Source organism: Arvicanthis niloticus, chromosome 22, assembly GCF_011762505.2.
Source record: "Arvicanthis niloticus isolate mArvNil1 chromosome 22, mArvNil1.pat.X, whole genome shotgun sequence".
In the NCBI taxonomy this organism is placed as follows: Eukaryota; Metazoa; Chordata; class Mammalia; order Rodentia; family Muridae; genus Arvicanthis; species Arvicanthis niloticus.
Window position 1 is genome coordinate 30,978,984 of NC_133429.1, and position 25,928 is coordinate 31,004,911.

Sequence of the window (25,928 nt, forward strand, 5' to 3'; positions counted from 1 at the left end):
ACTCATCTGTGTGACGTGCAACATATGAATATGTAGTATGATTTAGAATAGTGGACAGCACGGAGGGACATGTTAAAGAGTTTATTATCATTTCCAATAAGTTCTATTAATTTTCATAGCTTGAAAATACTAAAAACTCTGCTCTTTTCCCCTGCCAAGTTACCTCAATGAAATACAGATGATCTTATATATGTGATATAACTCACAATGTTTCCAACACATTCTGACTTAGGGAATATATGAGAATGTCAGGCAACATTCTAAAACAATGACTGCTGATAAAAAACTAGAAGTCAAGACATTTTGATAGTTCTCAAGCAATTCATGGAGACAGGATGAAAAATAGCAAACTTTGAGGAGAATAAAATAGTCATTGGAAGCCACAAATAATGCAAGCCTCATTAGAATATTAAGCTCGTGGTACTAGAAAGGAACATTTTGTATCTCTCTGTAGTCTCAGTAATTGGGCCACTCAGGCAATACCATCGGAGATGATGTTTTAATACAGTAGTCAAGATGTTAGTGACCAGACTTTACCCTTTTCTGTTGGCAATGACACATCCGCTCAAACACATGCTCATGGTGCCCCGTGTGGGCACTGGTAACAGATGTCCTTCTGTGTGGCTTTACTTTGCCCTCAGAACTGGCTCAGAATTTAGAGACTGAGAAGCCTACCTCTGTGCCACGCTTACCACCTCATAAATACTGACTTGACATTTTATTAGTGATCATTTTTTTTTATTAAGAATCAACTTTATATTCCATGCTTCCATGGAGTAATTTATAAAATACTTGTGATTATCATTTCAATTAGTCAATATCACCTTTATTTATGATGGTAAATTTAAAACAGAAAGTAATGTGTGAATCTTAAAAGATTCTTGGAAAAAAAATTCACAGCCCAATCTCATACTTAATACTTTGAACCATCAAATTCTTCTAATTAAGCCAATTTCTGATAATTCCTGCTTCAAATCAATGTTTTAAGTACTTAAGATACTACATTTGCTCTCTTACTATTCTATTGTTCTAATGGAGATGCCTGCTTTTTCTTGTTTCTTTTTTTCTAGACAACCTTTATTTTTCTGCTATTTATGAGAAGACATAATTTTCCTGAAAACAGGAGTCCATAATATTCTTCTGTTGGTTTTGACTAGAACTGAAACATTAACTCAAAGAATTTGGGTTATTCACATCTTAATATGAATTTATATTTTAATTCATATTTTAATATGAATTAGTGAAATGGTGACATAAGAGGATTTTACTAAAGCATCAAAGCTATGAAATGTAATGGAAGGGATAGCTGTATTTTACATTTTTTTTTTGTAGTTTACATTAATAAAATGACCAAAGTCAGAGCCTGGCCATTAAGATTGAAGAGTTTTTATAGCTGTTATGCTTTTATGCTTACAGTATCTTGGAATCCAGCTAATGCCTAGAAGAAATGGAATTGTCTCAATAGACTTATAGCTTTTGAAAAATTCTTTCAAAAACTTCAGTAGATGAATTGCTTACTATGCTTAGACCAATGCCTTTCCAGTAATGTAAAAGGTGGTATTTGAAGTTCACTTGAATGACTAAAAATTGCAAATTTACTGTGTGATATGGGCAAATTGTTTGACTCAGGGTCAAATTAGTACCTATGAAAAATAAGTTTATTCTAAATTAAATATCGTTGAGTAGAAAGGGAGAAAATACCAGAGTTCTGGTTATAAAACTACTGGAAAGATCTTGAGAGAAAGAAAATAACATCAAAATGAATGGAACAGGGTGTGCATGTGTGTGCATGTGTGCGTGTGTGCGTGTGTGTGCGTGTGTGTGCGTGTGTGTGCGTGTGTGTGTGCGTGTGTATGTGCGTGTATGTGTGTGTGTGCATACATATGTGTATATGTGTGTGTGTGTGTGTATCTGTGTGTGTCTGTGTGTGTCTGTGTTAGGCACTTGCCCAGAGAAGCAGCTCACTGGTTTACAACTGGTAAATGAATGTGCTACTTTCTTCAGTCCCTGCAGTCTGAAATCTTAGCTATTTATGACAAATGAAACATAAATTATGACTGCATTCTAGAGACTTTTCAAAGAGACTATGTGTTTCTGTTGCTTGGGTTAGCGTCCCCTGACTCTTTGGTTCTAGTTTGTTCCTTGGTACTTTTTCTGGTTGCCTTGGAGCAGCATAACTTGTGAGATGGGTAGGAGAAAGGGAGGAGATTGGGATGGTAGAACATTTCCAGGAGAACGGGGCAAGCGATTTCAGCTCCAGCAGCCCCCAGGAAGAGGTAAAGAGAGCAGTTGGCAGTCTCATGGCTCCACAGTGTTAGAGGAAATCAGGTGATGTATTTATGGGGTTACGTGGGTGAGAAGGGCACTTCCAATCTTAAGACTCCAAACATGAAGATGAGCACCACCTTAAAGATGGATGCTCTTCCATAAAGTACCAACAAGCCGTGGGGCTGGCCATGAACATGGTTGTATAATATTTACTGCACAAGTGTTCTTGGCTCTATTCCTCACCCCAGCCCCTCCAAGTAACACTGACAAGTTTACAGCAGCAGATGCTAACACCTACGGCTAGAAAAACACCACCGAAGAGTCATGAGGTTGGATTGAGCTAAGAGAAGTTTCTGTTTCGTTAGAAAGTTAAGATAGCTACTAGCTATTTTGAGATGTTTTGTAATTTTCCAGGCACTGTTCCAACTGTGCTATAAAATGAAACGGGCTCCTCTGAAAACAGCAATGTATAATAAGATAGAGACTTGGTTAATCCCAGCTCATCAGACTCTGATCAATACACAACAATAGGAAATAAATTCCTCAAATGTCTGAGGAGTTACGATTGTTTTGTTACTTCATTATGAAGCACAATCTAGTCTGAGTGGATTTAAGATGAACTCTCCTATTGGCATCGCGTCAATAGAATATGGTTTTGAATTAAAAGAATGTTTTGGGTTGAATGTTAATAAATGTAAAACTTAATAAAAGAAACAACAAAATCAAAATCAATTACAGTGTTTAATGCTACTTCAATTTGTTATGATATAGAAAGTGCCAGAGGTTTGGAGTGAGAGGATTCTGACTTTGAAACTCAGTTTTCTTCTTTGAGAATTTAACTTTATGAAAAGTAGGTCTTTTCATATCACATTGATAATTTTGAGAATGACATGAAATTCTGTGTAAACATTTAGCATGTACAAAAAATTTTAAAAACCACTTTTCTAATGATTAATTTATTTTTTATGTATGAATACATTGTCACCCTCTTCAGACACACCAGAAGAGGGCAGCAGACGGTTGTAAGCCATCATGTGGTTGCTGGGAATTGAACTCAGGGCATTTGGAGGAGTAGACAGTGCTTTTAACTGCTGAGCCATCTCTACAGCCCTGCATATACAGAATTTAATAGACAATATTATTTATTATTAAATCTGACATTTTGAAGACTAAAGATTATATATCAAAATTTCTCTAAAATTTAATAGATTTTTTTTATCCTAAAAGTACTCTCTGGAGATATTTAAAATATTTAGATACAAATATTCAATTATACATGATCTTTTAGGCTTCTTGTAAAAACTTCATTCTATTTTTCTCTCTTAAGAGTTAAGGAAAAGAAAATTGGCCTGGTTTACCTCCATAGCCTGAAGGGAATGTCAATGATTTGGAGTTAATCCAGCATGAAATGAACATTTGAATTTTAGAGAAATCTTAGATTTATGAGAATGAAGAACCTATTTCTTAAGAAGGGAGACTGAAAAGAAACACAGTGTAGCACCCGAGTTTGGAGACACAAGAACAGGGAATGGGGCCTACCTTAACCTAAACAACTGATGCCCTCTGGATTTGAGAGAATGTAGCCAATGTCTCACAGGACACCAAGTCTCACAGGGAATGGCAGTTGGCAGACAGTTCCATCTTTTGTGTGTAATCATCATTTACACGGACACAGCATCCTACTCTGTTAAACCCGTAAGCATACTACCTTAACCACATTATATCTGCTTGAGAAATCTGTAGGAGAGAGTGAGACTTCTGAACACTGATGAACCTTAAGAACCCGGGAGACAATGACAGGTGGTAGAGGGTGGACTTAGCAACTGTGTGAAGTAGCTGTGTGAAGAGTTCTGACAGTGTGCCTACTCTTGGGCAATCTTCAGCAGGTTACAGTGTTTGAGGTGGAAAGAGTTTTCTAGGTGTAAAGGACTCACTAGGTGATCTTCAAGATTTTTTTTCCTTCTGATCTTATGATATATATGATGTGGCAGGTGTTTCAGTAAGATAAAGCTATAGCTATTCTTTTCCTTTTATGGCTTAAGACTCAAGTCAAAGAGAGAGAGAGAGAGAGAGAGAGAGAGAGAGAGAGAGAGAGAGAGAGAGAGAGACAGAGAGACAGAGAGAGAGAGAGAGAGACAGGGAGGGACAGAGACAGAGACAGAGACAGACTGACTTACTTTTCTCTAAAAATAGAAAATTCTCCCAGGTAAACAAGGTAAAGATACTCCCATGGATGGGAAGATTCTCATTTTCAATTTTTGAATAGATTGTGATCATGGGCTCAGGAATGAGAAAAGGAGGGAATTATTTTGAGTTTTGGATCTTTATAAAGAGAATTAGAAAGCTAAGTTTGGGAAGAGTAAGATCTTCATGCTACATACCACCTAAGGCACAAGACACAGTTTATAGGGATGGTACATAAGGATGAACTATAATTTTGTCTTGTAGTTCATGGTAACTGACCCAGAGATTCTTAAGCATAGCAGTACTTCAAGCAATGTAGGTATTAGGGTAGACGTGTAAATATGTACGAATAGTCATTTTGAGCCCATTAAATTGGAATTTGTTACTAAAGAAGCATTACGCCATAATTTCCATTGTATACCATTATATCTGCATTAACAAGGAGCATACGTGTCCTCTCTTTTGCCATTGCCTTGTTTAATATGCCTAACTCAATCTTTATGCCTAAAAGTACTATACTATGTCAAATTCAGAGGAAATCCCATGTAAGGTCAGATACTTGGCTTGTAACATTAAAACCTGTGATGGAATAGCAAACCCCCTTTTAAATTTAGATCTAGGAATAGCATTTTCTTGGAGTACTATGTATATCTACCTTCTTCAGATACAGTTTTCCCTTTCATCAGAATAATGTATAGGAATTTGGTAGCTACAAAAAAGAGGACAGGGAGGAAGTTATGGTTGAGACTGATGAGATGAATTGATGCTCTTAGCGCGGTGTGTGAGAAGCTCGAATTTTCCTAAGACAATGAAACTCACCCCCTTCTCATCGTCAAAACTGCATGTCACTTACCCCAACACTTGCTGTCCAAATTTGTCATATTTCTTTCTTAACCTGCCACTTTGTTTTCTTTTCTATCCCTCATATATATGTACTTTGAGTTGCTTTCAAGGAGCACACAACTTTGCATTCATCCTTTTTACTATGAAATTTCTCATATGATTTCATGTTCTCTAAGTCTGTCAGACATTATTGTAATTCAACTTAAGTTAACGGGATAAATGTATGATTTACGTACAGCTATGCAGCTGAAGAACTATAAAGATCTGGTGCTATGGAGGCCCATAATCAGCCCTGATTATATTCTTTCTCTTTTCCAAAGAGATAAACTTCACACAAACCTAGTGCCATCCCCCCTCCTTGTTTTTCTATCTTGCATCGGTGTAGGCAGTGATTCTTTTTTGGCTTTTTGATGAGCTACCAAAGGGATAAGTCACGAAAGTAAAAATAGAAAATAGAATTATATCTAAGAAGCTTCTGCTCATCAAAGAATTGAAGATTTATCTGACAAGGAACTAATATTGAGAATATATTAAAAATCCAAAAGAGCTGACCATCAAAACCCTCCAAATAGGTCAAAGAACCAAAAATAAACCTTTCAAAAAAACATGCAATGACCAAGTTTATGAAAATAAAAAGCTCAGTCTCACTGATCATCTCAGGGAGCTGTGAATCAACATCACACATCTCACTGGTGAGAAAGGCTGTACCCAGAAGACCAAAATAATAACTGCTCCTGAGGATACAGAGAAAGTGCAACTTCCCTTGTTTAGTTAGGGCTTTCATGTCATGTGGACTGCTTCAAAGTCAGACGAGATGTTCAGACAAACAAAACCAAACCTTAAAATCCTGACGTCAGACACTGCCACAGTCATCTTAAAACAAAATGAATTACAAGTATTCTTTTTTAGTGTGATCCACAGGGACAGGCAAACTAGAGTTGGGCTCTAAGCTGACAAGATGCTTTCTTCACTTTCAGATAGAGCTGAACTCTGAAACATGGTGCTAGTCTCAAGGTTATTTTCCATGGCCATGACCATTCAGGTATCTTGCTAGAAAACTGCTTAGAAGGATTTTGTTAGGAACATGACTTCTGTTGTAAATAGGGCTAAAGCTTATATTAGCAAACTATGATGTGAGGCTTCCTAAGTTCATTTAAGGATGAATCATGGAATATATGAGAACATTAAACAATACCATATTATATGGATAAATATTGTGAGGTTGCCACTCAGATAAAATCTGAGTATAGGGCAAATAAGTAGGCTACGTGGAATAACTGGTTTTGGTAGACTGTATTTTTTTGTTTGTTTGCTTGTTTGTTTTTATCTAATCAGACAGAATAACTCCCATTGCATTTTAAAGAAGAGTTCCTATTGTTACCAAACATTTGTGAAGATACCCACTGTTAAAAGTGGTATAGTTCTTCAGACCAAAAGATCTTGGGACAAACGAGTGAAGAAAATATATGTTATCCTCATAGGACATGATAAAATATTCAGTAGAAACTATAATTTGGCACTAACACGTAAAAGCTCACAAGAGTTGGCAGGACATTGTGCCTGAGAAGCTAGTGAACTTTTTCATTCAAATGCCAATCTAAAGGAAGCACAATGACAAGAAATTAAAAAAAAATATATTTCCCTGGACATACTAAATCTTCAGCTACAGGATTTTACAGCGAAACAAAGCATGAATCTTTTTTTCCAGGCTCCCATTTTGAACACTGAATAGATTTGAATTGTATTATTTAGAGCCAATTAAATACACCTGTGCTATTAAAGTCGGAATTGCAAATATTAATAAAGAAAATGTGTTCCATGGAGATGAATTTGTTTTGCTGTTTCTCCCATTGTCTGCATGATTGCATTACAGAGGCGTGAGGTAGTCATTTGCTTTTAGCTTTTAACTGGAATTGTGGCTTTAATGCAAATTGGGTCCATTTTCAGTGCCATAATGGAATGGCAGAAAAGATCATTCCTCTCTGGTAAGATATTTCCTATCTCTTATCTTAGCACAAAGGGAACCACTATTCATTTTGCGCTCTAGGAATGTATTTTTAACTTAAGAACTGTTTAAAGTAGAATAATCATAACAGGTAATAATTAATGGTTATGCAGTCTCCCTATTAACATTCTTTAGTGTACATTAAGTTATTAGATGTCTTTCTAATAGTGTGGCTAAGCACACACATTATTCATTATAACACTTAAGGCAGAAATTTACCAATATTCCTACCTCTTTGTGGTGGATTTAAAATCACTACTACAACAAAATGCACAGGCACAAAGGGACTTCCTTTAGGAGGCTCTCATCTGTTTTTGCAGAAGGCTGCTGGTATTAGTTGTTCAAACAGCCATTCTTTTTCAATCCACTAAGGGAATACCGATATGTTCAGTTATCACATAGAGAATATTATACTCAGGAATAATAGAGTATTTTCTTCAGAGGCATGGGGATGGGTGAATTATGACTGAATTAAATAAGTATTTGAAATTTCAGTATCTCTCTCATTGATTGGTCTACAGTCGGGACAGAAGACCCAATACTGCTAGTCAAATGTAAGAGAAACCTGTGGACTGTTAAGTGTTTTCTTCTCTGATAAAAGACCCAGGCTGGCAGGAAAAGGAGTCTCCAACTACCACTACCACACCAGGGCCAGCTGGATTGCAATGTGAGTATCCAGTGTTTGGAGTTGCCTGATCTATAATTTTAACCATTCAGTGAGGACTCAAAATTGCTTTAATCACCTATAAACAATCTTGGAAATTATTTTCCTGAAAATTTCTGTTCAGCTGAATGAATAAAATGTGTTATTATTTAAGTTGACTAAATTAGTTAGTGTAAGTTAGCTCATGAAGCAGTAACAAACAAGCCAAGTCTCATGGGCTGGGTACAACACAAACATATTTTTCATTCTTGCTTTAACAAGGCCTCTGTTGTAGTCACTTAGAGATCTTCGGTGATGGGGCAGGAATATTTCCAAAGAGTAAGCTCTGGATGGTCTCACAACCACAGCCCAACACTGTAACCCCAAAGCAACACTTATCTACAATGAATGCTACTCTCTACTTATAAGAAGGTAAGAAAGGACAATTGTGTTGTGAACTTCAAAGCACAGTCAGAAATATTTGTTGACCAGGTACCAATGACCACTTTTTCAGCTTAAGAGTAGGATCCTGTTACTTGCAATGGAGGAATCCTGAAGATGATAGTGATGATAATGCAAAATGATTAAATGATGATATTTTAACCATTTCTATTATTATAGCTTGATATATTTAGTATTCCATTATTAAAGTAATATTATTATTCTCATAAAAATTATCTCAGAGATATTTCTTTTTGATGTTCATATAGAAGCTTACTACTAGAGTCATGATTTTAAACTACCTAGTTAAGTTGTAAAGTTTACTATGTGAACAGTATGTATTAATTTTAATTTTTAAACACCAGTCTATCTATTTACAAATCCATGCATATGCATACATACATGCATAGACACATATATAATGTCAAAATATGAGTGCAAATTCTATGACATTATTGATAAATTAAGACAAATAAAAAGTTCACTAGAAGGAACTTATCCATTTCAATTCACTTAGTTGACTTTACTGCATTAGACCATGTTTGAATGAATTTTCCCAAAAACATAGAGTTTACTTTTTTTTCCTAGTAGACATAAAACAAGATATATTTTATAAATTACTAAGCCTGGGGGTCTCCATCACAAATAGCTTTAGCTCTGCTCACTTGGGGGTGACATAAGATTGAATCCACTATTTACTATCCATGGAAAGAAGTATCTGTAGCACAAAGCTATTTATATAGCAGGTGCTCAAGGGTTGAGTTTACTCTTTATCAGAGAACTAATTTCCTAGCAGTGCTTGTTGAACATAGGCTTGGTGACTACGGAAGTTTATTGAATCCACTTTTCCTCTTATCCAAACAAGTTCTGGGCAGATCTTTCTAAGAGGTTTTTATACTTCTCTGTCTTGAATTACAATTTTAGAGTTTTAATTGAAAATTTTCTTTTCTGTAGAGAACACATCCATTGTTTTGTAAAAATTGGTTTAATTTTCCTTTAGGAAAACGAGTGCTTTCTTGTTCTTAGCTGAAGTAATTTGATTGGGTCACTGGTTCTGGTTTCTCTTCTATAAGAATGGCTTTAAGACTTAGTTCTGGTGAATGAAAAGTTTCTTTCTTTCTTTCTTTCTTTTTTTTTTTTTTTTTTTTTTAAAGACATAATGATTAGTTCACCCATGGGTATATGATTCAACACTGTGCTATCTGTCAGGACTTAGGACTACTGTGACTAATGGTGCACTTGAACAGGCAACAGAGAACAGAAATTTTTCTTGTCTTTATTGATCCATCTTTACATTGCATACAATATTGGCACATGTATATTTATTGAATGAATGATAATGAACTGTTGTGTTGATTGCATGTAATCCTTGAGGTTCTAGGTAGCTATTCTATGGGAAACACATGCCCATGAAAGAAGTCATAACTGCATAAATTCAAGTGAAAAGATGGAAGGAAAGAAATATTGAATTCTATTGACATCATTTGGTTTTGGGGATACAGTTCTACAGAAGACAATGCAAGTGAATGCTTCTTATTTCTAAGAATCAAACATTTTCTTTAGTACCTACTTCAGGTTGAATTGGGTTTCACCAAAAAATATGAATTGCTAATGAAGCATTATATTATTTGGACACTCTCTAGCTTTGAGCTATTGTAATAAAATGACCGAAATCACATCATCCTGAATTCACTGGCTTGAACATTTCATTTGTAAGTACGTTATTATTGCTGCAGAAGACAGTCTGTTTGGTGACATTAAGACCATTTGCAGACAACTACTAATATTGTGCATGAGGATCACATTCAAATTTCAAATATTTTAAGTGGTTTCTTCTGGACTCAGCAAGTTTGCATCTGACGATAACTCACCTTCAGTAAATGAACTAAGGAAGTATTTGATGGAGATATGAAGAATATATTCAATACTGGAATTAAAAAAATGTTAAGAGAGGTATTTAGATTGCACTAAGAGCTTTACCATACTGTGAGATACATTACCAGAGAAGACAAATGTAGAAGACTAGCAGTGGTCCCCTTTTCCTTGCTGTGACTTTTAGGGGAGGTTAGCTGTTGTCCTGAATCTCTTTTTTAAACTTCTGCAATGGTAGCTGTTTGTCATTACTTACAATGTTTTTAATCCTGCTAGCTACGGACAATCTGTAACTTTGGGCAAGTTCATTCCTTTAAGATGAAATGGTGGTAATAGCCATTTTATAAGAGTTTATAAAGATTAAATAAGATGATTAAGGTAACACACTCAATAGCTAGCAAGTCAGCATCGGTTATCATAACTATTGCAGACTTTTTGGGTCAACCTACTATGCGTGGAGCTTTAAGTCCCAGGTACGCTAATTTACATTATTCTGATTTGGAGGTGAACTTCTAGGAAACAGGCTTCAAAATCATCTAATTTCTCATCACCTGTTTGGATGAAAAGTCTTATTAAACCAAGTTTTTCTGTGATGGGGCACCTTAAATTATTCATCTATCTAAAGGAATAAAGTTCTCCTTAAGGCGGGGTATCTGCTGTTGCTGCCATTTTAGCTGTCTGGGTATTGCTAAACATTCCATCTGATCCTAGCTTCTACTTCCTTCCTGGATGCAACCACCATTTCACACTGGCTCCAAATGTCTCAGTGCCATCTGCTTTACAAATACTCACCCTGGTCTTCCTCCAAATCCTCAGGTGGGCTGCTAGCACATTTTCATAGTTACACACATCCTCCAGGATCTTTCTTCTATGGATGGGTTTCTTTCCTTACCAGCAACCCTTTCACATTCTTGGATGCAAGTTTGGAGAACAGGCAGGAGAGAAAAGCAACATATGGCACAGTAATGCCCTTCTACACTATGGCTAAGCCTGAACTGCAATAGCAACATGCCTGGGAAACTAGCCATTCTTGGGCTGGAAAGCTGGTTAACTCACACAGAGAAAAATAAAACCATTGATAAAATAAAAATAAAAATAAAACCGTTAATAAAATAAAACTCTTAATGAATATCACAAATTTTTGTTGGCCAGTGTGCTCAGACTGTCCACACAATCTTCATATATCAATGAGCCCACAATTAGCTCCTCTATGGAGCTGTTCACCATAATTTCCTATCTGTTTAAGATCTCTCTCATTAACCTCAACTTTTGCTACGGAGGCATTTGGGTCAGAAATGTTGAAAACCTAATCCTGCTTTGCCTACCCTCATCTCGACTTCCTGTCAGCTTTTCCATTCAGTAATTGAGGAATATCCTCATTTTTATGGTTTTATTTGGTGCTTAGTTTATAGTGTTCTCTATAACCTTACACCTCACCCAAATCCAAATTCCTTGTGATGCCATTTTGAGACTCAAATCACCTTCAACTTACTAAATATTATCCCCTTGCATCCTTGTGACAGTTTTATACTTAAATTGCTTTGTTGGTTTCTAAGCAAGAAGGCCAGAGAAGTTTTGTCTTCTCATGCTATTGTTTAATATTTTTTTTTTCTTTTTCAGATATGTTTGCTTTCTCCTTCCAAATGACAGATGCCAAAAAGGCACTTTATTGGCGCCCAAATTTAATTTCTCCCTAGTGAGCCGTTATTTATTTATTCTTAATTAGATATTTTTCTTTTTTACAAAAAGATTTTATCTATCTATCTATCTATCTATCTATCTATTTATTTGTTTATTTATTTAATGTATATGAGGGCTCCATCTGCATGAATGCCTGCAGGCAAGAAGAGGGAGTCAGATCCAATTACCCATGGTTGTGAGATACATGTGATTACTGGGAATTGAACACAGAACCTCTGGAAGAGCAGCTAGTGCTCTTAACCACTGAGCCATTTCTCCAGCCCCTGATAATTTTCTTTTATGCAATCTAATCTTGTAGTGTCCATTTTCTCCATTCAGCCAACCTTTTTGATCCTGTCTTTTGGGGATAAAATCAACATTGTAACACTATTAATCAAGGACTCACATTAAATATATTTTTCGAAATGTCTTTGGTTTGTAACCTCGCTCTCTCTCTCTCTCTCTCTCTCTCTCTCTCTCTGTCTGTCTCTGTGTCTCTCTCTCTCTCTCTGTGTGTGTGTGTGTGTGTGTGTGTGTGTGTGTGTGTGTGTGTGTGTGTGCTTGTGTGACTAGTTCACCTGCTTCAGTGTGGAACATCACATGGAGAGGTTTAAAATGAATGATGATGATAGTGAGGCCAAGTGGGCATAGTTCTGCCTCTGTTCTATTTGATATTTGGGGATAACCACCAAGGCTACCATTTTAAACAATAAGATCTTGATTGACTTTCATTTGCTAAAAATCCAATTCAAGCTGTACTTTTTCAATAAAAGTATTTTCTTCTCCAATGTTGCTCTTACTGTCTTTCCAGTAGGTTCCCTTTCATTGTGCATACTCCTAGGTTTTATTTTGCTTTTATACCCTGTGCCTTTTGAATTCCTTTTCGATATTCTATAACTATTCAAGTGTGTTCTGTTTTCTTTTTTTCGTTATGTAACTGTGAGCCTTTTGTGAAGCGATGCCTGTGTGCCATAGACATGCATTGTGTTGTAACTCTCCCCCACTGTCAGTGTTGTGTATTCTAGAAGACTGTTTAGTACACAGCAGGCATCCATTTAATGTTGAGTGACCCACTGCCAACATGTAGGTGGATGCAAAATGTTCTTTCATGTGTGAAAGAAATATATGTTTTTACTCTTTTCAATTGCTGGTGGAATGTTAATATCCCTTATGTCTTTGGTACTTCTCCAGAAATTATTTCTGTCACAGCAAAGATAAGTGATTCATTAGTTTTGCTTGTGCTATTGTATATTCCAATAGTAGTTTATAAGTTCTAATAATGTTTATAAAATATACAAAGTCCAATATGAGCAAAGCCATCACTATCTCATACATAGTTTGGAACTGTTGATATCAGTGAGTCAAAGATACTTTTAAGTGGGTGAAATGAGAATGAGGTTTCATATAGTTGTACATAGATACCTGGCTGCCCCATTGAAGTCTAATCTCAGCATTTAAAACCGCACACTGGAAGAAGTCAGGAAACAAACTACTCATCAGAATCATGACCTTCCCTTTAACTGACTCTCAGGACACTTGGAATTAGACACAAATGTAAAATTTTAAAATGAATTCAAAATACCTCCTCCATTAAAACTTCCAGAGCTATATTTTTTCATCTCAACACTCATCCTTGTAATGTCATGAACAAATTATTTGTCTTCCTTATAATGAACTCGGGTTCGAGCCATTGATCTAGTTTCTCGAGTTTGATCAGTTTTGCCAGGCTCAGGTTGGAACTATATAGTTGCTAGTGTGCTTTCCTTGTCTAAAGAAGGCGTAGGTCTTTTGGCGGTCTACTGGTCTACCTTCTTGTTATGGAATCCTCTCTTCCACTACTCTGTTGAATAGTTTGTGAATTGGAGCAGTCACACATTAATACTACCATACTGCCATTGCTAGCCCTTTAACTTTTTCTACCTGTGGGTCACAACCTATTTGGGGGTTGTATGTAACATATCCTGCATATCAAAAATATTTATACCACAATTCACAACAGTAGCAAAATTACAGTTGAAGTAGTATCAAAATAATTTTATGTTTGGGAGTTACCATAACATGAGGAAGTGTATTAGACGGTCATAGCTTTGGAAGGTTAAAAAATACTAGTCCTAAGTTGTCAGTTAGAAATCACAGTGAACTTAATTACACAGTAGCAGGAGCGAACTTCTAGAGCCTCTCTTAAGAGGATATTTAGAAAATTTGCTTTCTTTAAAGTAATAGTTGGTAATGTTTCTAATGGATAGTTGCTATTTTTATTCTTTTTTGTCATTATTTTTCATGTTATGTTTTCTTATGAATGCTGCCTCACAAAAGCCTGCACAAATATATAATGTACTGTTTATGAAGCCAATGCAAGGGTAGAAGTTATTTACTTCTATTTGAGCTTTCAAGCAACAAGCAAGGCGATCTTTCTAAAATCATGGCTTCTATAAGGAGGTAGGACAATTTTAGAGTCATTCCTTTGGCAAGAAAACTCATTTCTCATGCTGGATCTTGTAGCCATAATAGCTGTCATTCCCATGGAAACAGGTTCTAGGAATTGAGTTTGTTCTCCATAACTGACGCCTACTTCATCAGATGAAGTTTTAGAATAACTTTTAAAGTGCTCTTTCCTTTCTTACTATAGAAGAAAAGAAATGAGAAAGAAATCCATTTAGAAAAAAAAGAAAAGCAATTCAAAAGTAAAATAGCCTCTCAGTTTCTCTAGTTCCAGATACTAAGTTGAACTGGACAAAAGGTTAATGCAGTGCGATCCCTTTAGCTTTATGCTCTAATATTGGTGTTTCTACAGAAGGGGAAAGAACACGAAAATTTCTTCAAAAGAGGAAAAATGCAAATAAAATATGAATGCAGTAGAACCATGTAGGAGATTTGCAAGTATCATTGTTGCCAACAGAAAAGGTTTAGTGATCTGCACATAGTAGGATCTCAGCCATATGCAGAGCCAGTGATGTGCTGACCAGACCAATAAAGGCATAATTTTTTGTCGGGAAGAGCAGTGAAGACTAATAAGTAACAACAGGTAGTGCCTCACCACAGTGACTTAGCATGTCTAGAATGGAGTTAAGATGAATTGATAAATAGTTTTAACACATTTGAAAATGTGGGTGAGATTACCTCCTGCCATTGGGTAGAAGGTATAATCATTTTCTTTAACTTTATGATAGACATAAAGGATTAGGATTTTATGTCATATGATTTGGATGGCATTCTATGCTTTGTTAGGCGTGGTTTTCCCACTCATTCCTGCTGGCATTTCCTAGTTTCTCATCTCCTCATCTCTCTTCTCTCTACTCTTGCATGTCTTCCTCCCTTTCCCCTCTTTGTGCTAACTGAATTTTCACTGTTGCATTTTTCTTCCTTTGATGGCCCTATTAATGTTATTTTCAATTTCTATCCTATTGAGATCGGATACTTAGCATGTTTATAAAGAAGTTTGAAATTAACATTTCAATTAAAATCTAGCACTAATGAAACCAGGCTGGCACTCTGGGGAAGCTCCAGCTTTTAGAGACCTCCTGCTTGCTAGGAGAAAAGCTTCAGGCTCTCTAAGTTTGGAAAGAGAAAAGCAATGCTATTTTCTGTAGCGATGGCACTACTTTAACTATCCCTCTGTCCATGCAAGTCCCCTATTGTGTTTGTTATTGTACTGATTTTCTTTTCTTCTTTTAAAAGCAGTACCAAAGACAAAAGGGATCTAGCAAGTCTTGTCTTAATTTATCACAAATGTTACATACATGTAAAAAAGAATTCCTTTTACATGATGTTTTGTTTGACACTGAGACAAACAATACAGTTAATTTGAATACATTTTATCTGCAGAGGAAAAAATAGTGAAGTGAGGAAATAAGAAAAGTATCTTCAATTTTTAAAGCTTATCTTAAGAGCAAAGTTATGTTACATACTCAATGTAAATTACATACAAGTTACATATGACGTTCAACGCACAGTCTTACTATGAGAGGTTGAAAGGCAGAAATAGTTTATTATGGATGAATGTTTGATTGGGTGTGAGATTACCAGGCCTGTTAAATCTGAATCCTGTTCTACATATTTGTTAAATGACTTTGGTTAATATATTTCCTTAACCATCAGTTTTGTGTTCGCTGACAATATTGCTAGGATCTACTTCAAAAGGTAAGAAAAAAAATGTCACAATGCACACTAGGCACTATAAGGTGGCTGGAAAGTTATTGGCAGATTTTACAACATTGGCCATACTGCATTAAGGGTTTTCCCATAGACACATGAGGAAGAGATGCCTCAAGGTGAATGAGCTCTGGGAGGACTTCTCTTTGTTCTTGTGCAATTAATTAATAAAGACCTAAGTGGCCAGTGGGAAGTAAGGAAATAGCTCAGGTCTCTGTCCACTGCTCTCTTGGTTTGGGAAGTGATTGGAAAGAGCTGGGCAGAGATGGCAAGGTGATCTTAGCTTTGGTTTACATGCCCGTTGCTTTTCTAGGTTGTTGCAATAAAGAACCACAAAAATGTGCCTTCAAATCAATGAAATACATCTTTGCATCTAGAGGGGAGATGTCCAGGATCAAGGTCATAGACCATACTTTCTCTGAAGGCTTTAGGGGAGAACTCTACCATGCCCTACTTATGGTTGCTGTTGTTTTATGATTGACAGTGTTTCCTGGCTTATTATCTATCATTATGATCTATTATTGTGGTTCATAACTGTGCTCTGCCACTGTGCTCCATTACATGAACTTCCATTGTGCTCTGTCACTGTGGCCTGTCATAGTGGACTGTCACTATGGTGTACCACTGTGTCTGTCACTTTGGTCTATCTCTATTCCATCAATGTGGTCTACTGTCTTAGTCTATCTTTCTTATCTCTCTATCATTGTGCATCATTACCATGGTTTCTTACTGCTCCATCTCTGTGATCTTCTGCCTTGGTCTATCTCTTACCTGTCACAGTGATCTCTCACTATGCCTATCACTATGTCACTCCTGCTTCCACTATGTCACTTCCTGCCACCTGATAGGGTTCTCCCTGTGTGTCTTAGTGTCTGTGTTCTGTTTTTAAATACACTATTCCCTTTGGAGTATATGTCATCCTACCTGACATGAACTCAATTGAATCTTCAGAAACACTATTCCTCAGTAAGCTCACGTACATATACATGCTATGTGGGCTTGAACATGCCTTTTTGGGAAGAGAGCTCAATTTCAAACATCTGCTATACACTTTTCAAATTGAGAAACACTTTAGCTGGGCAGTGGTGGTGCACACCTTTAATCCTAACACCTGGGAAGCAGAGGCAGGCGGATTTCTGAGTTCGAGGCCAGCCTGGTCTACAGAGTGAGTTCCAGGACAGCCAGGGCTACACAGAGAAACCCTGTCTCAAAAAACAAACAAACAAACAAACAAACAAACAAACAAACAAACAAAAAACTTTATAGTTCCTTAATGTGGATCAGTTATTTATCTCTCTTACCAACAACACTTAATTTCTATTTACCCATTTCTTTATTTTACTTAAAATATGATTTTTTTATATTTTGGGGAAACAAGCTCAAAAGCACCTAATGCAAAAAAATTCTTATTAAACAATTTAATTTTTATAGTACTTTCTTTCTCTTTATAATATTCCTCATTCCATTCTTTCTCACCAGTTTGAAGGCCCTTGGAGGCGTGGGAAACATGCAGTAAACAGGGCTCTGGGGATCAAAGTATGTCTCAATTATTCTGTGAATGTTGTCATGAGTTAAGATCAAAATATTTTTTATTCATAAGAAACAACACATTTCACCCTCACTGGCCATGGCTATCATTTGCATTATTTCGATCTAGAAAGTTATATTTTATCATGAAATCCTGAATATTTTTGGAAACTCACTTTAGCTGGACAGATGCCACTTTTGGAACAATGAGAATCTTAATGTATTCAGGATGGTTTACAGAGCATGAGGCTATCTCGTTTTATACTTTATACATCTTATTCTTTATAATTTTTTTAAAAAGACAAATGCATTCATTTTCAAATAAACCACATATTCCTCTCCTGATTTTTCTTTCTTCATCGACAATTTCCTGCTACCATGGCTAGTGTCAAAATTTTGCAATACATAATCCTTCTTGTCTTCATGCTGTCACGTTCCATAATCAGACTGATCCAGTACGTACCAGATTCTAATTATAGGCCCTGCATGTGACACCAAACTGAGATCAGAAACTCCACGACTTAACCATTCTTCTTTTTTAAAAGTGAACTTGTGGAATTGGAAAAGCATCTTCACCCTGGGATGTGTTGTGGTCTCATGCTCCAGGAAACGGCCGTTCTGGAATTTATGGATGTGAACTAATTACCATCACCAAATGAAATCTTGCAACTTGCTGCTGGAATGGGACTTCTTGATAGGCAATGGATCCAGCTTTCAGGCTCTTTAATGCTGCCTGGGCTGCACAGAACCTGTCTGAGTACATCTAGCCTCTATAAACATGCTGTGGCTCGCTCTGGGAAGTCACACTACTTCATAACCATAATCGAACACCACTAAAGGCAAAAGAAAACAAAACAGACCAAGAACTGCAAGGATGTTGTCAGTTCAAACCCTTCTAGCTCTGTAAGAAAGTGAAAGTATATAGCACAAGGGCATTGGCTAGAATAGAAGTCTTCGCTATCTTTTTCACAGAGTAAAACAAAGCTTCTTTCTTCTCCCAGGCTCCCTCTCTCTGTATCGATGGTAAGCAGAATTCTAAGACTCCATCCTTATTGGAAACACACCCTTGCAATCCCCTTCCTTTACATGTTAGAAACCAATTTGACTGTATGTTGGGTCTGCCATATGGCAAAGGGGAAAGTGACTTGCAGATATAACTCAGATCCCAACCACAAATCAGTTGTAAGTGAATTCATCAAAAGGGAGAGTATTTTGAAAGGGCTCACTCAGCTCAAAGCCCTTAGGGCTGGACAGGCTCTCCCTTAAGTGAAAAGGTGCTCTCTTATTGGTCTTCAGGAAGCATACAGTATAAACTACTTTGGAAAAGCCAGTTAGGAACCAAGAACCTGAATTTTTCCAACTGCTTGGGAAAGGTCTCAAATTGCTCTTCTATCTAGTTCATATTTTTCTACCTTGTGTCAAAAACCTTTTAAGGAAGATGCAGTTAAACTGTGCTTGACTTTTGACCCATATAAACTGTGAGACACTGAAATCCTGAAACCTAGTTTGTGACAGTAAATCATATATGGCGAAAGAAAAGTCATATCACATTTCTCCATACACTAAAATTTGCATATATTTAGAGCATAACATAGTCTATGTAACTCAATTTGATAGTTTTGTAGTATCTACTCAATAGTAGCAACATATAAAGTAAATATGTCTGCCTCCAAAGACTTTAGAATGTTCTAGAAGAGAAACATCTGGAATGTAGGAGGGCAAAACATCCTCAGCACAAGACTATAGAGAATCTAAAGGCAAGGAGGCTGTGATCAAGGAAGTGAGAAACAGTGAAGGCAGATAGTGTTTGCAATACTCTGTACTCAAAGCTAATGTGCTACCTGTTTGAATCAGAGGGGATCTCTCACACTCAGGGCATTGATGGACCATTGCCATTTCTGTATCCCAGGTTAACAAGTGCATGCTGTTGCAAAAAGTAAGAGGGATTCATGGGTAATAACACTAGGGTGGAATTCTGTGGTGGCATTTGGAAGTGATTGGGAAAATGACCTCTGTGGAAGTAGTGATCTATTCTCTTCCATTGTGTTCTAGTTATCCTCCATCTCAACACCTGTTTAATTTCTCTCTGTCTACTAGCGAGGGCTGTAATTCTTGTTCTCTTGTGGGAGAGAATGGACCATGATTACTGCCTTTACTTTCTAACTGCACTTCTCACATCTCAGCCCCTCACCCACACCCTGTCCATCAACTCCCCATTCCAGCACTTAAAGGAACAAGGTTGTTCAAGGTCAGTAAAGAGCTCTGTAGCTACTGGACTTTTTTCAAGGTACAATCTCCTGAGATCTATTTACAGCACGTGTCACACCAGCAGGCTTACTTCTTCACATCGTCAAAATCAGAACCAAGTAAGTTCGCTAGTATTCTATTCTCAAAAGCCCTTGGAGGTTTATGGTTTGTAGAATACATCACGACTCACTCAACAAAACATAATAATTTCTTAAAAATTTTCCAACTACACTACTATCCAGCTGCATTCGTCTCATTTCTAACCACCATTTTCCGTAATGATGCTCATGTTGGTCAGTGTGAGATGACTTCCTGTTAGCTCTCTGCTTATGCAAAGCCTTTTGGGTTCCAGGCACTGTTCAAAGATTTCCTCTTTCTTACCTCCTTTCCTAACTGCTCTATTAGAACTTCTTCCTTCAAACCTAGTTCACTTGAAACTCTAACACATGCTTGCCGCTCTGTGTTCTAGCACTTACTTTGTTTACCGTCTTCGAGACTCTTTACTCCACTACAAAATTGGAATTACGTATGCAAGTAATAATTAGTCAAATTATAGTTCCATATGTAGACCAGGGTCTGCACCTAGTACTCAGGAAACGTGAGTGATCATGACAGTGGCTTTTGCTTCTCTTCTACTAGACTTCAATCATGGCAAAGGTAGATTGAATAAGTTGCTTGTGTGAATTCAGCCTCACGCTGTGCCTTCAAGACAACTTTCTTAGAACCAAATTGACCAGTTTTCCTCAGACATCTTCTTTACTTAGCTTTCCACATCACCACACCTTTCTTTTCTCATAGTCCACATTTATCTCTTCATGAGCCTCTCTCTGTGTCTGTGGGTTTGGCCATCTATGAGTTTTCTTCAGATGCTCCTGTTCTTTGGTTCCCTTTTATATGGGCTTGCTAATACTGTGACTTCATTTCCATAAGCTCAACTAGGAGTTCATATATATTTGGGACATAGTCAAGTCCCAAACTGCAGTGTGTACTTCTGCATTCTTCCTGCGCTTCCTACTTTTTCCAGGCTCTGAAAACGTGGGTATTCAGCATCTCTGGAATTACATTCATTTTCTCTTCATTTATTTATTTCTCTTCATTCATTTAGTACCAGTCACATTGCCTGTCAGCAGCAGACTCTCAGAGTCTGTCACGTACGTGCTTTCTTTCCACTAGCAATTTTAGGCTTACTCCAGGGTCCCTTCAAGGGCCTTGTTCCTGCATATCCCTGTCTCCAATTTTCCTTTCTCAATCTATTCTCCACACGCATTGCTGCCAAACAAATGCTCCCCAGACAAGGGATAATTGCACTACTTCATGTTTATCTTGATTGGTTCCTGAATCACTTTGGGGTCTCAAAGTCTAGTTTCCTTAGCTTGGTGTTAATGGGCACCTTAAATCTAGTTTCCAGTGGCTCTGTGAGGACCCTTCCTAGATCTTGTAAGTTCCAGCATGCATCCTAATTTCACCGTGCCCAAGATGATCTAACTTCTATTGGATTATGTTGTTTGCTGTGGTTTGAGTGTGAAGCATCGCCTATGGGCTTATGTATTTGAATTATTTGGTCCTCAGTTGGTGACATTATTTTGGAAGGTTATGGGTCCTTTGAAAGGTGAAGCCCTGCTGTAGGAGTGGATCCATTAGAGGCTGACCTTGAGGTTTTATAGGCTGGCTGGCCACACTTTCTGTTTTCTCTCCCCTTCTTGAATAGGGGATAAAGTGTGACCAGATGCCTCTAACTCTTGGTGCTTTGTTTTCTGCATCATGGTGGACTTTGCCCCTTTCAAACTATGGACAAAAATAAACCTATCCCTCCTTTAGTTGCATCTTATCAGGGATTTGGTCAAAGAATAAGAAAACTACATAGCACAGTGACCCCCCCTTTTTGGTATCCCCTATTTGATGTACATCTAGGACACGTAAATTGATGTCTTACGATTTTTAAGCACCCAGTGTGTAATATCAAGTATGGAATAACTGCTCAGACTGTTCTTGAGAAGTCTAATAATATGCAAGACAGGATGAGACTGCTTCTCAGCGAATATAAGTATATTAATGCATAATACTGGTAATATAAAGAACATAGACTACAAAGGGCCATTATTTGAATCAGCCTGGTTCTTTTAACATAGAGGCACATGGCTATGCAGAGATGGAGTGATGACATTTCTGATGTGAGCAGATCATGAACTAAGGAAAAAAAGAACAGGAATTAGAAGCATATGTCTAGTATCTAGAAGAATGTGTCCACAGTACTGAGATGGTACTTACGTTGGAAAGGCGGGCTGTTGCCAACAGCAGGCAAGGCTTGCCAAATAAAGGAGTTGAAAATTCAGATGAAAGGAAGAAGTGATGGTTACTGAATAAGGACCCTGTATGCTCTAGCTCAGGAACAAGAATATGTGGACAGCATATGTTCAGTGGATTGTTTACGGATGTGTAGAAAATGGCTGTAGGGGAATATTGCAGTGGGCTCTAATAATAATATACAAGGTACCAGATTAGAGCAAGATCACTGGGAGCAGAGAAGAGAGGGAACAGAGAATACAGTACTGTGGCTGACAGCCTGGCTGGAGAGCGGGGAGGCAAAGGAGGGAGATGACAGATGATGTCATAGTTCTGAGCTTTAGAGCAGAGGAACACACATGTCTGTGTTGTTGAAGAAATGAGAGTTTCTCACATGCTGAATTCTAACCATGGATGGGACACACAGATGACTGGATCTAAAGGAGAACTTTAAGAATTATTTAGTTTATTTTGTATCTTTTTATGTGTCATCCTTTCATATCTTGATTTACTACCTATTCAAATATATTTCTCAATTATCTACTGGGTTGTAATAGTCTTTTTTTTTTAAATAAATGGTGATAAAAAATCCAAATCCCCATCACATCTGTGTACCTTGGATATTCTGTCTTAGTCTATCTATGACTTCTCTTCATATTGTCTGTACTATATTTTTTAAAAAGCACAAATTTTCATCCTTTCCCCCAAATTTTCAGTTTGACAAAGCTTTATGTATCAAATTGTATCGCTAGTCAATGCTTTGGAATCCTTCCTAGAGGATGTTTTCCATACATCACGGTCATGGAAGGTCTTATTGCTTCTTCACAAAAATTTCCAGCTTTAACTTTTACATGTAGCTCACATTCCACTTGGAGTTATCAGAAGATTGCAAATTCTAGGTTTCAAGCCTGGGACAAAACACTGAGGTGTCTCTTTAACATATTGAAGTAGACACTGGTTACTAGGTTGTCCCTGCATCCCTCAGGCCTTACCTGTGACAGGGCTCTCCTGGCTGGCATACCCAGCCTCCTACACTAAATTCTTCAGGCCAGGGGCTGGGATGGCCTTTCCCCAGCTGCCCTTCCATATACAATCCAACCATATTGGTTACCTGGTTGGTCTACTCCTTTGGGCCTCTTGGCTGCTATACCTGGTTCCCCGCTCACCCCTCTTGTGACTCAGAAGCATGTCCACTCTGGACATTCCCAGATGTCCCTGCCTCTAGCTATGTCTTCCTTGTATCTACAACAAATCTTCTCCTCTACCATACCTAGGAGCAGTCATGTTCTTTCCTTTTTTTATTATTTCTTTTTTTCACTTTGCAAATTAAAGCCACAAGACATATCTTATACAATGACTAGAATGACCAAATGAAGAAGACTAACCATTCTAAGTGTTGGTAAGTATATAGAGAGTCACAACTTTCATACGTTCCTACTGGAGAGAAAAACACAACAGTATCATTAAAAGCCACTTTACCACTGAGGAGTCCTGGCTGGCCTGCAACTCACTATATAAACCAAGCTGGCCTTGGATTCAAAGAGACCTGCCTGCTTCTGCTTTGTGAATGCCGGGCCTGAAGGTACACACCATCATCATGCTTGGCCGGCAATTCCATTATCTAGATATTTCCCAAGAGAGGAGAAGCAGGCATTCGTCCACCCAGAGATGTGTAAAGAATATATAAGGCACCTTCATTATTCAGAGCCCCACACTGAAAATACTTTAAGTAGCCATCAAGAGATCCATGGCTAAGAAAATGGAGGATCACTTTTCTAGATATCCAATAATGGACTACCGCTTAAAAATAATAATAATAATAATAATAATAATAACTATTAGAAGAGGCAACAGTGTGAACAGCAACAATCTCAAAAACATCACACAAATAGGAGAAATAAGATACATAGACTACATGATGTTGTACAATTCCATGCTAACCATGGAAGAAATTATAACCTATATATACATATATATATGTATATGTGTGTGTTTATCTGTGTGTCTGTGTGTCTGTATATGTGTATATGTATAGTATATAATATAATGTAATATATAATAATACAAAAATATAGTAAAATGACAGGAAGACCAACTAGTGTCTAAAGCTAGAGATACCAGGACAGGAATTACTGGAAAGGTACTAGGCGCTATTTTCTTTTTAGAGTGATGATTGCATTGTATGCAGGTGTGAAATACACAGATGTATGCATATGTGGTGCAGGCAACTCAACTGTTTGCAAACCATTCTTAAGTAGAATTAAGGAAAGCAAGAAGTTCAATAGAGTTGTCAAGGGTAGGGATTAAGCTTTGAGTGTAAAATGACATGAAATCAATTGTATTGTAAACCCTGAAAAGATAAAGGAGTCAGAGAGAGAGAGAGAGAGAGAGAGAGAGAGAGAGAGAGAGAGAGAGAGGCTGAGAAATGCCTAAGGGACACCTTTGGAGATAACTTTCCTGCGTACAATTAGAAGAGAAAGAAAGGAAAGGAGAGTGTGTTCAGAAAGAGTAGAGCAAAGACTAGCGAGGTGGCTCCCAATGTTCCTAACGCTGTGACCGTTTAATACAGTTCTTCATGTTGTTGTGACCCCTAACTATCAAATTATTTTCATTGCTACTTTATAGCTCCAATCTTGCTACTTTTATGAATTGTAATATAAACATCTGGTCTGTAGGATATCTGATATATGACCCTGCGAAGGGGTCCTTTGACCTCACAGGTTGAGAACCACTGGAATGGTTCTAGCCATTCACTAGCCAATAGAGTATCAATAAAGACAAGGTACATGGGGCAGGCTGCCTTTAAATATGGCCCAGCTGTCCCTGGTTGAGTGAATATCCATGCCAAGTCACCCACATAGTGACAAGGTGTAGCTGTCCCTAGCTGAAGCTATAGGTAGCAGAATGGACTGAAGGAACAGTCCATGTGCTTTTAGTAATTGGAAGCACAGGTGAAAAAAAAATCACATGGTGATCAGCTTTTAGAGTGACTATTAAGCTCCAGCCCTCACGGAGGTACTTGGCTAGGCATCAGAAGCACCGGTGTTATAGCTTACGACTACTTGATGCAAAATAGCAAAACAGATTCACTGCTGATGAGGCCCTGGAAAGGAGCCAGTTAAATCGCATTATCACTGCGTTAGCAGGAAGAGAAGTGGGTGGATGACGGCAGCCCTGAAAGGTGAGGTGATGGGGAACAGTTCCAATCAGTGTGGGCAGGAGATGGCAGGCAAGGCCAGGCTGAAGCACCACTTCAGATGATAACCACTGCTAGGGCGTTATCAGCAATGACAGCAGCACAGAGCCTCTGGAAGTGTGCTTTGTGTGCCTGCTGGAGGAGACTGAGAAACCTGAACTGGGGTCACTGTAAACAGCTATTCACTGAAGCAAGCCTCATCAAAGGGACTGCTGCAGGACTGGCCACAGCGACATTTGAGCTGTCCCTTGAATTCTCCCTGTGAAAGCACAGGGAATGGGGTGGTGTTACATAGCAGCTGTCAAATCAAATAAACTTATCTAGCTTCCTTGGTATCCCAGTATAGCACATTAAAAAACAAAAACCTAAGAGATGAAATCAGTGGTGGATCCCAGATCTCTACTTTAATAAAAGTATCTGTGGGGAAGACTAGGACCCCGAGGGCCAATTTAGGGACAGCATGCTTATCAACAGCGCCAGACTGATTGCCACCAGTCTCAAAAGAATAAAACAAGTAAGGGACATGTTCAGGCAGTACAGGCAAAGAGGAAAAAAAAAAAACAGAACAGAAGGTGGTGGTACTAAAG

The 25,928-nt window shown here is 37.6% G+C and overlaps 1 protein-coding gene across 11 annotated transcripts in view; it reads right to left on the reverse strand.

The window, feature by feature from the left end:
• Positions 1-25,928, reverse strand: part of Syt1 (synaptotagmin 1) — a 509,196-nt gene that overhangs the window by 155,058 nt on the left and 328,210 nt on the right. The gene's annotated exons all lie outside the window — the stretch shown is intronic.